Here is an 18,769-nt window from a genome sequence, read left to right as displayed (position 1 = left end):
GAGATTGGCTTTAACTCAGCCGGTTTTACAGATATTTGATTAAAACTTGCCATAGCTGCCATGACTCATCCCTAACTAACGCTGCAGGAATGAATGCGTGAGATCTTGCAGGGTTTATTTTAAGATTTGAATCAAATGGAAAAAAAAAACTCCATTGTTGTTCAACACGAGATTATCTTAGTTTAAAACTGTAGCAGGAAAGATGGTAGGTGATATTTCAGCTTTACTCAGGAAGGCTTTTGTTTTGTTTCTCGTACCTCCCAGGAGATTGTGCATTATTTAAAGCAGGGGTGTCCAATCCTGGTCCTGGAGAGCCACCATCCTGCATGTTTTCCTTGTTTCTCTGCTCCAACACACCTGACTCAGTGGTTAAATCACCTCTTCATGTTCTGCAGAAGCCTGTTAATCACCCATTGATTCAAATCAGGTGTTGGAGCAGAGAAACAAGGAAAACATGCAGGATGGTGGCCCTCGAGGACCAGGGTTGGAGACCATTGGTTTAAAGACTCTTAGCGACTTTCCTGTGAGCGGATCTGCAAAGCCAGGATCAGATAAGTCGAGCTTCTTCTGCTTCTTCCCCGCTTGTCTCTTGGTAAACTCCACAGAGAAGGGCTGCTGCGAGTCCAACCTGTCATCCAAAACCAAACAAAATCAATTAGAACAACGGATGTCAGCTACTTTGGGTTTGTTCGGCTCATTCAGGGGATGGTCACGACTTTGTAACTTTTATACTTTTTCAAAAAACAAACAAACAAACAAAACCAACAACCTCATGTATAATTATTTCCCCAAGAGATGTGTTCGGATCTCTGTTCCTTTTCGTTTTTAAAAGCTGCCTCAGCAAACTTGCTCTGTTTTTGTCTTTAGCTACTTTTAGTTTTTAGCTGGTGTTTTGCTGCTTGTAGCTATCAATCAGTCAACTTTATTTCTACAGCACATTTAAAAAAAACCACAGGGGTAGCCAAAGTGCTGTACAATAAGATAAAAATAGATTAAGACAATAAGAAGAGAAACATCAGCCGGTGTGTTTTAAGGTGCCATAAAACACAGCTAATAGCTAATGGTTAGCTATTTTATTTAGCCTTTTTTTGCTAGTGTTCTGCTACTTTTAGCTATCTTAATGTTACTTTTAGCTAATGTTTTGCTTCTTCTAGTCTGCTCCTTTCATCTAGCCTTTTTTTTAGCTAGCTTCTAGATAATGTTTGACTTCTCCTGCACCTTTTAGTTTCAGCTTCTTTAACAGATTTATTTAGCGCTCATCGTTCACACTGCATCCTTACAGAAATGCTTTCTTCTTCTTCTTCTTAGTCCCTTTGCGTGATGGTTGCACGCTAATACCACAGTATTCAAACAAATGAAATGATTAAAAAGGCTTTTAATGAATGCTTTATGTTTGAAGTTTAAGTTTGTCGTGTTTGTGAGGCAGCATTTATGTCCTGTTCTTCTCTCTGCTCACACACTGTCTGCTGCCTTTCCTGCCATTTAGCAGCAGCTAATTGCCAATCATGTCGAAGAGACAAGTTCCATCTGAACTGTTCATTGGTTTATCCCCGGTGCTGAGCCGCCGGCTTTGATGTGCCGCGTTCCCACGGCTGGCTGCTGGGGGGACTTTCCAAACTTTAAGTCTGAGTCTGTTTTGGTTGCATGGAGCTGGAACAGAACTACTTCAGATATCAGTCGGGTAAAAACACCTGATCTGAGAGGTGCTTTTATTGTGAGATTTACTGAAGATGATTGCGGAGTTCATCCTTGCCGCAGCATTTGGATGCATCTGTGTATACAACTTGAAACGGTCCTAAAATAATAATCACGAGTGTGTGAATCTCACCTCAAACACAGGTTACATTTCAAACCTCCATGTTTATGTGAGGGGAGGTAAAAGGTCCAGGATTCCTTGAAAGAATTCACATCAACTAAGACTAAAATCATCTTATGGTAAATGACAAAATTATGTCCAGTTTGGTCAAACCTTGAAGATAACATTAAGCATATCCTCATATGTTGTTGTGATATTTTGCTCAGAGTATCTGTCTGCTAAGACTGCTTTGCTGTGGCGGCCATCTTGAATTAGATTGACTCAGCTGTAGATGTGCGATTCTTCAATATGAGATTAAAGATGAAGCAGTGCAGCTTTATGAGACATTCATAATCCTGATTATTTCACCAAAACCCCCCAAAAAGGCGACTTTTAGCCACATAATGTTGTTTTAATTTAAGCATAAAGTGAACCCTTCACATGAGTGAGACGTGCAGCTTTTTATGCTTTCATTTGGTCCTTTCAATCATGTTTTGATGGCGTGTGTGTGGGAACAGACAGGACTTCAGCGACACCAAACCCATATCTTACACCTGATAAGACGCCCGAGTTTAGCACGAACACCAACAGGCGAGGAGCCAAAGATACTCGCCGGCTGCACACTCACGATGAGTGCTGGGAGGTGTGAAGAGAAGGGGACTGTTGTCTTCACATTAGGGCTTATCAGACATTTCCTGTCTGTGTCTCGGATCAAGCTCACTTCGTCTCTCCCTCAAAACTGAGCTCTTTTTAAAAAAAATCTGATTATTATCATTTTCAACTGAGTCAGACGAGCGTGAGCTGATCTGAAAGGAGATGATGTGCCGAATGTAAAAATAGATGCAAATAAAATCCCACCAGGCTCGCTGCTGAGTGCTGAGAGACTGTTGTTTCATGCTCAGTAAGTCCTGTCTTACCAAGCCTCCTTCTTGTGGCTGTTTTGACCCGCGCTTATTGATTTTTCTCCACAGAGGGAGTCGGTGCAGAGATGAGCAGCGATGCTGCAGCAGAGAGGGTCAGTAAGTTTACAGTCAGAGGAGGGAGGGAAAGATTTCCACTCCAGAAGAAAAAAGATCTTCATCTCATTAGAAGATTCATTTTGAAGTGTTACCTCATGTTTACAGTGTTGACGTTTAAAGCTTTATTTTGAAGCACTTATTGGTGGAAATGCTTCATCTACAGTGGATTTGTCCAAAATAAGATGTGATGGAGTCACATAACCTGCACCATTTTATCAGGAAATGCAGTCATCAGTGTGAGAAACGAGTGCAGACAGCAGTTTCGTGACCTCAGGGTCCGAATAAGCTTCGTATGGGCAGGTGGTCCTGCTTCTCCAGGCAAATGCAGTCTTTGACCAGATGATAAATGCACGTTTTAACTGATATTTGTCTCAATAAGTCTGCTAACAAACAGTAAAAGGATAGTTTGGATCTTTTGAAGTGAAAGCTTATGAACAGTTGATATCTTACCTGTTGCAGACAGCTCTCTGTTTGGGTAAATAGGAGTTTAATTCCAAAGGAGACCGCTGTCGCCTCGAAACCACTAAACATTTTCATCGTAGCTCATGAAAACACTGTTTTAAAGACTTTTTCTAAATCAGCATTTGCATAAAAAGCTGTTAGCAGTCCACTTTGGTCTCGCCATTTGGTCAAACTGAGGCCGTTTTTAAAAATCCACCTGCAGCAGGTAAGATATTAACTGTTCGTGGCATTTCCACAGAATCCAGAAGACCCGAGCTGTCTCTTCAGTGAAAGGAAAACGTGTTGCCTGAGCTGCAGTGCCTCGTCTTCTAATCCACGTGTTGAAACGTCGATGCGGAAGATCATTTATTTCAACCGCCGCTGCGCCCGGTAGTTAAAGGCTTTCACCGCGAGACGAGTTGTTTGGACAGTGAAAGCACTCAGTGAGGAGCAGAAACATCCACTATGAAAATAAAGGAGGGTTTTACACCCGACAAGTGTTGTAGGCTGTTGGGGGGTTTGGTTGTATGTTATGTCATTAGTCTGTTTTCTGATCATCACACCTGTTCCTCTTCCTCAGATCCTTGCCCGTCCAGTTCTGGTATTAGTTCAGTTGTTCCCGTCTTTGTCAGTCGGCCTTCTCCCTCCCTAGTTTGCAGCTTGGACTCCCCCATCCACCATAGGTGAGTGTTAGACGATAACGTTCTTGTGCGACTCGTGCAGTTGGACCATATCTGGTTACGATCGGCCAACAAATGGCAGATGGTTGAGGGGGAAGGATCCAAAAAAAAAAACTAAACAGGTTGACGATGCATTTAATAACTTTGTTTTGAGCAAAGCTAAAAAGGGACTGAAGAGAATTCAAGAGGAAAACAAAGAAAATGGGTTCTGATGGATTGAAAACCAGCGACTAGAAGGAGGTCGAGAGGGGAAAAGATGAAGAAACTGATAAACTGACACTGAACTCTCAGGGAGCAGAAATCAAAACTGAAATGGAGCACACATGCAGAACATTAGAAGAAGAAGAGAAGGCCGGTTTAAAGGCGGAACAGCTGCAGCTCACAGAGGAGACAGCTGCAGAACGATGACGGAGATCTGTGACAGATTTCAGGCTGCAGCATGTGGAGCAGATCAGGACTCTGACAGCTTTTCAGTTTCAGCCTCACTACAGAATTAATGCTCGTTTGTTGCATGTTTGTGTTCTTTTACTGCCCCCTACTGGCAGGCTACATCCTCTGCAACGCTGAGCTGCATGTTTGGATAGAAACCTTTCATTTAAGGTTAAATAATGATATTAATGTTAACAGAATTCAAGGGGAGTTGGTTTAAACCTATTTTTAAATTAAGAAATCATAGCCTTCTCTCATCAAAGTCCTTTTTTCTTTCTTTCTCACATTTGAATATCTGAAGTTTGGGGCTAAGACTGTAATGTAAAAGCATTTAAAAGCTGAAAATAGCAAATTTTAAAAAGATGATTCATTAAATAAGGTATTTTTTGTCTGCAAATTATATATTTATATATCTGTATTGTTGCTGCAGCATTAATAAGTCCACTAAATGTATATAAAAGTTAAAAATTAAGTTTTTTTTTCTTAAATTATGAAACTGGATTAGGATGGCTGCAAAAAGCTCATGTTTTGCCTTCATCACTTTAGGTTTTTATGTTCCTGTGGGCCACATTAAACCCACTTTAAGGGCCTAAATCTCCCTGAATTAAAAGCTAAAAACATAAATAAACAAAAGGCCATTTATAGAAAAGGATCACCGTGTGTGTAGTTAGGAGCAGCTTAATCATTACTAGTCCACCTCCATGCAGCAGCACAACAGAGCAGCCTAATTAATGGAGCGTCCGACATTCCTGGCTTTTATTCGGGACACAAAGGACGCCTGTTTGGTTGCTCAGCAATAAATCAGCAGCTGCATCCCTCCAACCTGACCTCAGGAGGAAAATGCTTCTCAGAAATTAGCACTCACTGTGAAATCGAGCGAGAAAGAAGGTTAACTGTTAACCAGCAGCAGGGTTAACAAACCAGCTCACATCTGGAGGGTTTGTTTACTTATTTTTTATTTTTAGAGGCATTCCAGAGTTTTAGGACAAACGTTTTTCTTTAGAGAGAGGCCGTTTTTACAGATTATATCTGTATTTTCTGGTCTATACAAATTAAATGAAAACTGGAGGCCAGCTGAGTCGTTTTAATCTTTTTAACTCTAAATTTAATTAGCTCCACATTAACTCGTGCACCTGCCACAGCCGAGAGTCTCAGCTGAACCTTTAACCATGAAGATGCCTTCGGAAGGTTTATTCCCCAAGAATCAGAGAGAATTCAAACAGAGAATTAGACTCTAAAGCTGAGAGCTGCTGAGATACGGAGCTAAAGAAGCTGAAACTGAGTTTTTAAAACCAAAAGAAGCAAAACGGCAGCTAAAAGAACAACCCCAGCCTAAAGCTAAAAGCAGCAAAAGATGAGCTAAAAGTAGAAGAGAAGCTAAAAACAAAAAGCACCATGAGACAGTAACTGAAGCAGATTTCAACCAGAATATTTTTGAGGGAATTAAAGAGATATAAACGCACTTTATGGGGATGTTTAAATATTTGTAACTGAAGTGAAATATTTTAAAAAATAAAAATACAAAAAAAGTCATATAATCCATCTCCTTTATCAGCTGAACGTCTCAATAAATAAATAAATTAATAGCTGAAAGTTTGCAGAAATAAAACCTGAGGGAAGAAAAAAACAATCAGCATTCAGAGAAATGATCAAAATAAGTTTTAGGGTTTTTTATCAAGTTTAAGAGCTTTATGAAACATCTGAATTTATCAAAAACCTAATCAATTATTTAAGAAAATGTTTTTTTAAAGACACACACACACACACAGAGTAAACTCAGTTAATCAAGGGTTAAACACAAATGTTTAGCAGTTCTCTGTAAGGTGGGAAGCTGACCACTAGGGGGCAGTGTTTTTTATTTTATGACCCTGATAGTCTGATCATTTAACCCAAACTTTAAACTCTTTTAAATCAGTATGTATCAAAAGCAAAATAAAAATATGATAAAAACAGAAAAAAAGAGAAGAAACTGGGACAAACTTGTAGAAACTCGGTAATCATTGTAGAATAAATGTCATATAAAGTTCAGTTTTACCCCTTTCCTGAGTACACAATAAATCTTTTTTTATATCCAAAGAAGTGCAGGCTGTCACGGGCAACAAAAGAGCAAAACGGACTCAAGAAAATAAACTTTCCTTTAAGCAGAGATGAAAAACTGTGATGTTAAATCTGATCATCCAGGGTGCAGCTGAATCAGAAGCTGTCTGATGGAAACTAAGAACAAAATAAATGTGTTCACTCGAAACAATTCATGTGTCAGAAAGTTCTGATCAGCAGCCGGCCGGTGCACTGAATACAGAAATAATAATAATAACAGTTTATATGTAGATAAAAACCTCTGTTACCTTTTTAATAATAGTTACTCCTTTTTAACAGAATGATTTGGGGGTTTAAGTTGTGTATTTAAAATGATTTGACCATCTTCTAGGTTCAAACAGAAAGCAGCAGTTGTTAATCTCTGTAAAATCTGCTTTTCGCTCATAAACTGAGCGTTTCCTGTCGGTCAGTTTCCTGCTGCTGGAAACATGACCAAACTGAAGCTGAGGTGAGCCACAGACTGTTTGTGAAATTAAACAGATGATTATTCTTCTCAAAGCAACAGCAACTACGGAAATTTGCACTTTCTGCAAAAAAAAAGTTTACAGAAGGAACAAAGTGAATTTCACGAGCTAAAACTAACAGAACAAATCAGCTAAAATATGTAAAACCGAAGCCAAAAGGAGCAAAACAAGATGAAAACTATTTAGAAAATAAAGTTTTTCAAAGAATTTAGAAGCATTCAATGAATTTCTTTAGGGAACTTTTTTCGAAATGAAGTTAAAAAGTATAAAATTCAACAATAATGTATGTACGGACAATTTAAAATGGCACATTTGCTGAAATAGTTTGGTTGCAAAATAAAAAAAAACCTGGAGAAGAAACTCCAAACAGGAAAACGGAAAGTGAGGAATCACAGAATGAGAAGTTTTATCTAAAGAGGATTTAAAAACATTTTGACTGAAGAAGCTTTGAGTTTTTGACAAAACACAGGAGTCATGTTCACCATTTATTTATTTTACTAAAAAGCCTTGTTCTCAGACCAGTCCTTGTAAATGCGTATGCTCTGAAAATACAACAAATGAACACAGAATTTAAAAGCTTTGACTTTAAGAAACACGAGAAAAAAATCTGCAAAGACCTGACACATGATCGTGTAATGTATGTTAAGTTTTCAGCTCATGGAAATCATCTTCTTCACCAAATCTTTGTTTTATGTGTCAAATTGTGGTGTTGTAGGTGTATTTATGTGTTTGACTAAAACAGGAACAAGTTGTCTTTATGTCAAGCTGCTAATTCAAAACAATTTGTTTTCTGAGTTGTTTTATGTACAAACAGAACATCACCTAACTCATGAGTTTAGGTTTTTCTTCATCTGAATGATCCAGATTTCAAGGTTAAGTAAACTAATTTGACGGCAACAATAGCATTTAAAAAAAAAAAAAAAAATTAAGTATAAATATTAAGGTATTGGACTGTAAACTGGTAAAAAAGCAGCCAAAGTCCAAATAAATACATAAACATTCAAAAAGGCAAAAACAAGAAGGTCTGCTTCCTTGAAAACAGAAAAACAAAATGGACGACTTAAGACTTTTGCTTAGAGACAAAAGTTCTATTAACACTTGGACCAATCAGGGAACCAGAAATATATCAGCTGATGGGACTATTGTTGCCATTATCTGCCTAATGATGTGAAAAAATAAAAATTAAAAAATCAATTTCTAACTACTCGCGTTGCTGCCCCCAAGTGGACAAACTTAGCAACTGCAGGCTAAAGTCTGCATCATTCTGAAAGGGGAGTTTTTGAGTCTCCACAACCAGCATTTTATTTATTTATTTATTTTATTTGACCAGTGTCCAACAGAAAGATGGCTTTCATCTCGTTTTAGCCTCGGAGGTTCAAGTTTTACAAACAAGCCGCCCCGTTTTACAGCCTGAGGAGTAAAAGTCTGCTTTGACTCCTGCCAGCAGTTTAAAACTGTCAGTCTTTTTCTCTAAGCTGTTCCCTTTTCAGGGGTCTCCACAGAGAGTCATCCTCCTCCATCTAACTCTGTCTTCTGTGTCCTCTGTCCTCAGTCCAACTCCCTCCATGTCCTCTCTAACTGCATCCACATATGTCCTCTTTGTCTCTAACATCATTCTACCAATATACCCACTGTCCTTCCTCTGCACATGTCCAAACCGTCTCAGTCTGGCCTCTCTAACTTTATCTCCCAGTCTTTCAACCTGTCCAGTACCTCTGATGTCCTCATTCCTAATCCTGTCCATCCTCATCCCTCCCGAGGACGACCGTGCGAAGTACACCGTCGTAAACTGTGTGACATCTGGACGCGATCAGAATACAAGAAGTTACTGATTTAGGAGAATGAATTTTAATGCGTGCGTTTGAAGCTGCATCTGCCTCTTTGTTAGGCCGAGTCCAGATGGGCCCGGCTGAGACCAGTAAGCTTTTAATCTGTCGAGAAGCAACAGGTCATGGAACAGAACAACATCACGTTAAATTACCTCTCGTCCCACACTCGTCTGCATGATTCATCTGCAGAGTTAAACCGGAGCGCGCCATTAAATGGCTTTTAACTTTGCTCACAGTGAGGCGTAGTTGCTTCATTTTTACACGTTTCATGAGGACTGGAGGGGAAAAAAAAGCATCTCAGGTTGGCAGTAAGCTGATTTGAGTGAGTTAAATTGTTTTTTATTTTTTATTTTATTAAAAAAGGGAGGTCTGAACGTGCAGAATGTAAAAGCTACAGAAAGCAAGTGACAGGAAACGGGTTCAGAAAACAAAGATGTGGGCTGTAGGGCTGCTTTTTTTCCTTTTTTTTTAACCCTGAATGGTTTTAATTGCTTTTCGGAAGAACAGCATTACTCCCACATCACAATTTGTACCGAAAGAGAATGCGAGGCACGGAGCTCTCCAGCAATAAATAACCTCTTCAGCCTGTTACAGGAAACCAGCAGCAAAACCAGAAACACACACTCCAAATCTTTCCTCTGCTCCATCTAGCTGTTTCACACACACACTTTAACCTTTCCTGTCAGACAAAACTCACATTTTTCTTCTATTATTACGTTTACCTTGTCAGCCTCTTCTCTTTTTTATCACCACCTAAGTACTCGCCCGTTCAGTCTGCCTGACAGTTTCTGCCAAATGACATTTCTCGGAGTTATTAAGTCTGAATAGTTCCTCTAACGGCAGCTGAACGACAGCGATTTCAACAAATATCAAAGTGAAACGTGCAGGAGGCAGGTTTGCACAAATGTACAGATTCCAGAGCCCCCCTCCCCACATGAAAGTGACCAAACGTGACCTCGGAGTTCAACTTGAATGGTTTCCTTTCTTTTAAATAATCCACACTCCAACCTGGGGTCGCATTTCCTCTTGCGTCCGCCTCCTGGGAGGTTACCTTCAGCCTCATGAAGCTTCTGCTTTTTAATAATCTTCTCAGCTGAGGTCAGAGGAACATGAAGCTGATGTTTTTTTATATTTAGCTTTAACATGATGTCTATAATCTTTGTTTTCTCTGCTCCATGTTCGGTGTGAACACACTGGGACCAAACTACCCAGTGGTTGTTTATTTCTTTTAAATAAGCTGAGTGTTTGATGAAAAGCTTGAAGCAGCTGTGATGCTAATTAATGTCAAATACGACTATGATGACAGGATTAATCGTCTCTTTAAGGGTATCAACAAATCTGCCCAAACTGTTTCAGCACATCTTTGTAAAATTAACAACAAATCATTTCTTTTTATCCTTTTTTTTTTCGTTGCTATTGTTGTTAAATATTAGACAAATGCAGCTTTTTTCACATTTATCTGCTGCTATATTGGTGTTTAAAACCCAACATTACAACTCCTGAATGCAACCAAACTAGGAGTGAAAACAAGAATTTGGTTTCAAAGCAAAAAAATAAATAAAATCCTGGTTGTAAAATTAAACGTGACGTCCTCTCAGTAATTCTGCAGCTTCAACTAAAAATTCAAGAACATATAACTCATTTTCTGGATTTATTTAACTTCTTGTTTGTTTGTTTTTAAAGTTTTAAACAGTCTTAACGCATCATATTCCCCCGATCTGTCCACCAACCACTGTTTCCAGGATCCAAACTAAAACAAAACAGTGATTTTTATATATTTTTTAAAAATTAGTTTGCAGAGAAAAATAAAATCTTCCACATGATTTTGAACTGTTGCAAACCACAAGATGTCAAAGTACCATTTCCCCGCGTGCAATCTTAATGCAACGCTCGAATAAACAAGTAAAAATAAGTAAAATAATTTAAAAACATAGATCATTTGACTGATCAGCTTCTTCTGCTTCTAAGGAAAAAAACGACCAACATCCACTCATGTGAACAAACAATCCAAACACAGCCAGTTAAAGAAAAGAAAAATGGTAACAATATCAAGATTATTTTAAAAAGAGTTAAATAATTTAAAAATATGCTAATTTGGGATTTATCTGTTCCCATAAATGTTGAACATTTTAAGTTTTAAATTGATTTTGTTTTCTTGCTTGTGATTTAACTTTTTAAAATCAGTTTAGTTTTAAAGTTACTGCAGCTGTAAAGCAAGAAAATCTTCCTGTCTTTAATCTTTACTATTATTATTTTTGTTTTTTCTCCTTTATCATTTTTTGGTCTTTTTTTTTTCCAGTGTGGAGGACGGAGCACCCGCCGGAATCTGTCTGATTACTGTCATTCTGCTTCTCCACGTCTCTATCTGTGCTTCTTGGCGCTGACTCACGCAGAAAGTCTCTTCAAACTGTATTTTATCGCCTGATTCACTAAATGAAGTTTCGCGCTGCGCATATCTCTCCGTCATTAACTTCTAAGGGCTCATCTTAATGCGTCAGATTATTACTCGGCCATTAATTGCACAAGTGATCAAAACAAAACCATGACGGTGATCTGAAAATTAAGAAACTGAACATGAGAAGAGACCAAATTCAGACATGAAGGGGGGGAAAGAAAATCCGAATAAAGTTCCACATGAGCAGCTTTTTGGCTCAGGTTCAGCAAAATTCAAGGTCTAAAAATAGCCACATTTAGCCAGAATCTCAGTGTTTGTACAACGTTTCTAGCTGAAAGCATGAAATCGCATTTAGAGTATTGTAAAAAAGCATTTCAGAGGTGACAAAGCAAACTGTAAACATCTCCACTAACGAGTCAGTTCAGCTTATTTCTAATTGCTGCCAGTTTACAGAAGCCATCTCAGGACTACTATACAAAGAAACAAGTTCGGATCTGGATTTAAATCTAATTATTGCCAATTACTTTTCAGTTATAATACATCCACATACAGTAATTGACAAAAGGCCGATCAGTCGATATTAATCTAAGGAAACCAGCGTCAGTGGAAAGAAATCAGGCTCAGGATGGGCAGCTGGGGTTTGAGAGGACAGGACTATAGAAACCACACCTGGACCCGGTGTGGTTTCTATGGGCGTAAAACACAAACCAAAAAAAAAACCTGTTAATGGTGGTGTCAGGATTTGGATTTATCGTTTTCATGTTTAAATCTCTGTTTGGTTTCTGCTTCCTGTGTTCCTGTCATCATTCACTTCTCCCCAGTCAGTCACTTGCCACGCCCATCTCCACCTGCTCCTCGTTAGTGATCACTCACCTGTGCCCACTTCCCTTAATGACCCTCTGTCGTCTCCTCCACTTGCTCGCTGGTTCGTTGGTCGTTTTTTTTCCCCTTTTCCGCTCATGTCTTGGTACTTAGTTTGTTTTTGTATTTAACTCCATTTGTGCTGCCTTGTCAGCCTTTTTGTTCAGCTCAGGAAACCCAAACCAACCCAATCTATAGGATTTATTAAAAAGGAAAGTCTTAAACATAGACAGGGAGTCAGCCTGATGGACAGAAACTGTAAGTTTGTTCAACGAAAAACGAGCCTGATAACTGACAGCTACTTTGGAAACTCTAGGAAACACGAGTAAACCTGCAGCCGAGAGCAAAGTGCTCTGTTAGGCAAATGTGGAACGATAAGATCTTTAATATAAGTTGGAGCTCTGTGTGTTAGAAGTCAGACTTTAACTGAAATCCTCCTAACTCTGGTGTTTTTGCTTTGCACTGACACCATCAGGGTGCAAAATACCCACGATGCACGGCGGTGCCCTCAGTGTCACCTCGTGTGCCAGGTTGCCACAATAAGAGCAACAACTTCCCACTCTCACTTCTACAAAGCTGCCAGCATGTGATGCCTGCCCCATCCCCTGCCCCGGAGGTCAGCGTGAACCTCTAACCCTGAGCAAGACCCTGGCAGCCTGGAGGGCAGGAACTTTGATTTCCTGTTTTTGGTCCTCCTGGGAGATGATTGACATGTCTGTGGTGAGATGTGCATGACCTGCACGGACCTCTCTTGCAGCTTTAATGTAAAACTATGCTATGGTTTGTGTAACATCAGGGGATAAACAGCTGCCGGGGGCCAGGAGTGAAGAGGAGGGCAGCTCTTCTGAAGGCAACATGACCTTCTGTGTTCCTCTTACTGATAGATCCATCTCTCCCAGGGCACAGAGGACTTCTCCTTTCTGTGTGCCAGCTGTTTCCGCCTAAAATCACAGCCCAAAACAAAATGTTCCTCCATCATCTTATTCCTCAGCATTTAAAGAACTCTTTTTGCAACTCATAACCAAGTCGCTGTCAGAGGTCACCACTGATCTGGATCTTCAACTAATTCAAACGGGAGAAATGTAGCATTTTGTGTTGAAATGAATCCTGGAATCGGTTGAAAACAACCCTGAAACTTTGCTGTTAAAGTTTAAAACAAGCAAAAGTAAAGCTGAAACTATCAGAAAACGAGCTAAAATGAGAAAAAAGAAACTGTAGGTAGCATTAAAAAATAGTAGTTGAAAGGTAAAATTAGTTAAATCATAGTTAAATGAGCAAATCTGTATCCCAAACCTAAAATACTTAATTATTCAGTTAAAACAAAGATGCATCAAAGTGATTAACTTCTTATGAAAAGTCCTAAGTTTAATAAACTTTAATAATGAAACTCTTTCACCCATCCTGCAGAGCTCACATGACTTGAATTAACAAGTTCATGACACTTTTAATGCCTAAAAATCAGCTGATTGTTATTTTTTTTTAACTAGACTGAAGAGCTGTACATAATAATAATAATAATAATAATATTTTTGTTTAGCTCAAGGACACTTTCCATGGTTGATCAGCCTAGAGAAAAAAAGACTAAGAAATAAAAATAAATAAAATAACTGAGAAATTAGCAAATTGTTGAAATGAGAAATTCTAATATTAACAACTGAAACATACAAAAATAAGCTTCTTAAAGGTTTGTGATGTTAAAAGCTCCATGAAGGAGCACGCCGAGGAAATTTGAGGATTTTGGAGTTTAGTTTTGTGAAGCTTCTTATAGTTATTTATATGATTATTTATTCTTATAGTTATTGTAAAGGTAGTTGAAGCTTTTATTCTCTTGTTTGGACTTTATTACCCACCTACCCTCTGACCTTTTCTTTGCAAATCTTTCTGAATTTCAGAAAGGCTTCAGACTGAGCTGGATCCATCGTGATGATTTCAGCTGTTTGCTGCACGGAGAGGAAGATGAAGATGAAGATGACGTAACTACTGATATGAAGGTCAGGCTAAAGCTTGCAGAAAGTGTTGGATTATTCATCATTGAGTGTTTCAGTGTGGTCAACAGTGAGTCTCTCTGAGAACATTTGAAGAGCTGAAATGTTTCACCTCCTGACCACAAGGGAAAGAAAAATTGTCCAATTACATTTTTTTTTTAAATTACCCAATCTTTGTAAAGTGATTAGGCCCACCCTTTCACATTTGGTATTACTGAAAAGCCCTAAATGTCCTCTGTAGATAGGAAGAGGAGTTAAATCAGTAGTATGCAATGTGTGGGAGATATTCAGGTTAATTCATGCTTGACTCATCATGATTTAAAGCAGGAATTAACGCAAAACATCACAAAATTCAGTTTTTCTCCCAGAACTAAAGATCAAACCACTTTAGGCTTAATCTATTATTTATTAGGTGTAAATTTGCATCAAATAATAGAATGTCAACAAATAAGACTCCTTTATAAATTTTATTTCTGGGATTAAATCAGATGTAGGCTAATGAATCTAAGATTTAAATGGCTTAAATAACAGACCGTACTGTTCGAGGTAATAACACGAATCTACAATGGGATGATTATTAGTTCATCGGGGGGGCATCGCAAACTCATGAATGAAGTCCCGGTGTGTCACGTCCTCCAAAAAGAATTACTAATCATGAGATTTGTTCTCATTTCGAAGTGTTACCAGAAGGACTCCTGCCAACGGAAAGTGGCCGAAAACAATAAAACGGAAAACTGTTGTTGGAATCTGGACGACCCTCGGAGGAAGTCGAAGAAAATAAAAATCAGGGAATGTTGGAGAAAGTTGCCAATAATTATCACCTGAGCAGTAGTGGGTTTGCTTGTGTTAGCAAAACGTCTCAGAAACCAGTGGCTAGATTCTTCTGAAACGCTCAACAAACACTGGATGCACATCTTCATCTGATTAACTTTCAGGCTTAAAATCATTCAATATGGCTGCCACAGCTAATCCACTTTAGCCCACACAAAAATGGCTGCACCTGAGTGAATTTTACAGATATTGAGCTAAAATCTGGTGTGGTAGTAGCTGACAGTGAGTCCCGGCACATACTCAGAGCTAACAGATCCTGCAAGAAATGCACGACGTTGTGCACGATGTTATTTTCAAGGTTTGACGAAAACGGCTTCAACGCTGTCATTGATTTTAGTTTAAAATTCTGCTTTAAAAGGTAGCGGGAGATATGCATTTCTTTAAGGAGTGCTGAGTCTTTAACAATATTATGCGATTTACTGAAACTCTTGTCACATTTGGGTTTTACTGTTACTTGATTAGGATTTTCAACACAATCAGAGCTGACATGAATTCTATTTACAATGCCACTTTCATTATTTTTGCCATTTTTAGTTGCTTTAAACTGATTAGTTAGGGTTAGAAAATTAAAACAGGATCCTTACAGACTAATAATCACTGAACTCTCTGCAGTTGGGTCGAAACGTTGCATCCGAAGCACAAAAATCTTTGCATCCCTGCGACAGGAGGCCGCAGGTTTTGATGATGCTCATTAGTTATGTTCCTCCGTAACAGTTGAGGGTTAAAAGCCCAATTTTAGGGGCCAAATTGCTCCTCTGGCTCCTCATGAACCAAATGACAGAGCGAAGAAGAAGCCACCGGCACATCTTCTGGCACAATTTGCACCTCGTAGCCTGCGGAGAGCTCGCCTCAGCCAGGCCAGAATGTAAAGACTGTAATCCATTACCCAGTAATGGCAAATGAACCTCTGCAACACTCCACAGCCACAAAGTGTAATCACCTAAATTGGATTTTGAGAGGCGAGAAATGAGCGCATCGTAATTCTAAAATGATTATCTCGGCAGGTGTGGTGGTGGCTCATGACTAAGGAAAAGCTGCTGCTGCTTCTGCTTTTTTTTTTTTTTTTTTTAAAGAAAATTGCAAGATTGTTAGTGCTCTTTTACACACACAAATACTCCATCCCTCTTAGTCCTGGGAGAGCAGGTGTAGAGCAGGAAATTAAATATGAAGAGAGTATTCCAGATAAGAGTGACCGTCGTATATTTGGTTTTATGCTTTAAGTTACATCTGCGACGGCCGGGAGACTTTTTACTTTCTCATAACTCCATTTATCAGTTTTTCTTTTCCCGGCTTTATTGATAGAATTAATGAATTTCCTGATTAAACGGAGCCACGTTCTGCAGATGTTTTCTGTAACGAAACTGTTCAGATGGATTTCTGCGAGGCAATAAAGTCCATGAGGTTTTCCAGCTTCAAACAGACTCTTAAAAAAGAAAAAAAACTTCTGGGATACGATGAAGACGTCTCAGCGGTATGTTATCATTGTTCAAAACCATAAAAGGCGCTGAGACAAACGTTACCACTTTCAAAAGTACCTAATATGTCATTTCAAATTTAAATCTATTTAAATTTAACTAATAAAGACCTAGTATTCCCTTCATGCCGGAGTTCCTCTTATGTTGAGAAATGACGGAGTTGTAGATGTTTTGGTCAGATCTTGAAAATAACCTCATGTGCAATAATGAGCTGTTAGCGCTCAGAGCAGGTGCTGAGGATGACTCTCGGCTACTACCACCTGACCGAGCTGTAGCCATATTTTGTGTTTGCTAAGACTGCGTTGCTGCCCGACCTCGTTAAAATAAGACTTATTTTAATGGAAATGGAAAATGAAAAGAGCAATAAAGATTAAACTGTTCTACAAACATCCTAACTTCCTGAGTCAGAGAGTTTGGACGTTAATCCAGTGATTTATCTCATCATTTCCTCTTTTTTCCCTGACTATTAGAACTACATTTAGTAATGATGGTTATTTGGGACATGATTGTTGGTTAAAAGACGGTCGGTTCAGATTTGGCCTCCGTGAGCGCTTCAATACAAGAATATTAGCCGAGCTACGTGTTTGTGCCATTCAGACAACGACCGAGGAGCTCTGTTTGCGTCCCGCTTTTCAGAGATGGCTGCACATTAATGAACCGCTTCCTTTCTGGTCTTTGTGCTGAGAGTTCAGACATTTAAACGGTGCACACCTTTCATCAACTCTAATGGATTCATATTATTTTAATGAAATCTAATATTTATTTTAATCAACAGGATGGTGGGTTTTTTTCTGTCCTGGTTGAGCCAAACGTTCTTCTGCAGCTGTGCTGTGGTTAAAAGATGCTCTGCTTTAATAATGATTAATTATAATTAGAGATGGTGATTAATATTTTGCTAAAATAACTACCCGTTTCCTTTTAAAAATGTAGAATCATGCTGAGTTTATTTGTATATCTCCAAATCTCCTTATCATCTTAGAGCGCTACAGAAAGGGAAAAGAAAACGAGCTCGTATCAAAAATCCAATCCAATAAAACCCAGTTACAGTCCGTTCATGAAAGTTCTCCAAGGATTGGGTCGAGTTTTCATTTCGTCACAAACTCTCATCCTGAGCAGCACGTTGGTGACAGTGGAAAGGAACGACTCCCTTTTAACAGGAAGAAAACCTCCAGCAGAACCAGGCTCCGGATGGGCAGCCATCAGCCGCAACCAGCTGGGATTTAAGAGGACAGGAAGGAGACAAACAGGAAGTGGTCGAAGTGTAGTTTCTATGTGAAGACGAAGGAAAACAAGCAATAACTGCAAATGCAAAGATGGAGAGCAGAGAGAGTAAAGACAGCAGCCGAGTGAAGAAATGTGGTCAGTTTGTCCTCCGTTAGTCTGAGCCTACAGCTGCAAAGCTAAAGGAGAGCTCAGGAAACCCAAACCAACTCTAACTATAGGATTTATCAAACAGAAAAGTCTTAAGAAGAGCCTTAAACGTAGAGAGGGAATCAGCCTTACAGACAGAAACTGGAAGTTGGTTCAACGAGAAATGAGCCTGAGAACTGGAAGCCATCTTAGAAACTCTAGGAACCACAAGTAAACCTGCAGTCTGAGAGTGAAGAGCTCTGTTAGGAAAATATGGAACAATAAGATCTTTAATATAAGATGGAGCTTGGTTGTTGAGGGCTTTTAAAGTTTAATCTAAATTTGACTAAAGAAGAGAAACCAAAACTGTAGAAATCTGATCTCTTCTTCTGACTCATCAGAACTCTGGCAGCAGCATTTTGGATCGAGTTTTTTTTTTTTTTTTTTTTTTTGAACATCAAGATAATAAAGAATTAAAGTCGTCCAGCCTGGAAGTGATAAATGCACGGGGCACGTTTTCTGCTTCGGTTTGGGAACAAGATGTTTCTGAGTTCAGTGATAATCTGCAGACGGGAAAAAAGGCGGTTCTGGTAACATTTTTAATGCTGATTCAAAATAAAACCAGGGTTTTTTCCATTAGAGGCCCAATTAAAGCCACCCAGAGAAATTAGAAATGAGAATGTATAAATTAGAACTGATCCAGTCCTGCCCTTTATTATAGCGTCAGTGTAAATAGTTTAATCGGACCTGAAACCCTCTGAGTGGATGTGAGAGGAGTTAGGATCAGATCCAGGAAGGTGGAGTTTGTTCTCAAGTCTTTAGACTTTTCTTTTCAGGGCAGGAATGAGTTCACGCAAAAAGGAAATTTTGTACTTTGTCCTTCATAATAAAAGTCTTTTTGAGCCTTCTAACATTTAAGACGTGAAAAGAAACTCTTTATGATTGAATTTATAAATCATCTGCTGCAATAATCTGCTTCAAACCTGCTGCCCTGTAAAGTTAATTATAGGTAATAATGAATACAAATAACTGAGTGCAAATTATCATCTTTATTCCTGTAAAAATATATAAAGTAATCCAATTAAAAGGTATAAATAAATGTTTGTCCACCATATTTA

The 18,769-nt window shown here is 38.8% G+C and overlaps 1 long non-coding RNA gene across 1 annotated transcript; it reads left to right on the top strand.

Moving 5' to 3' along the window:
- Positions 1 to 2,720: 2,720 nt before the first annotated feature.
- LOC119618008 lies at positions 2,721 to 13,976 on the top strand. Its single transcript, XR_005234537.1, has 3 exons — positions 2,721 to 2,810; positions 3,836 to 3,938; positions 13,903 to 13,976. It is a non-coding gene; the product is annotated as an uncharacterized LOC119618008 (long non-coding RNA).
- Positions 13,977 to 18,769: the final 4,793 nt, after the last annotated feature.

The sequence above is a fragment of the Kryptolebias marmoratus genome, linkage group LG19 (assembly GCF_001649575.2).
Source record: "Kryptolebias marmoratus isolate JLee-2015 linkage group LG19, ASM164957v2, whole genome shotgun sequence".
NCBI classification, from domain to species: domain Eukaryota; kingdom Metazoa; phylum Chordata; class Actinopteri; order Cyprinodontiformes; family Rivulidae; genus Kryptolebias; species Kryptolebias marmoratus.
Note: the sequence above shows the minus strand (reverse complement) of the source record. Positions and strands in the feature narration are given on the sequence as shown.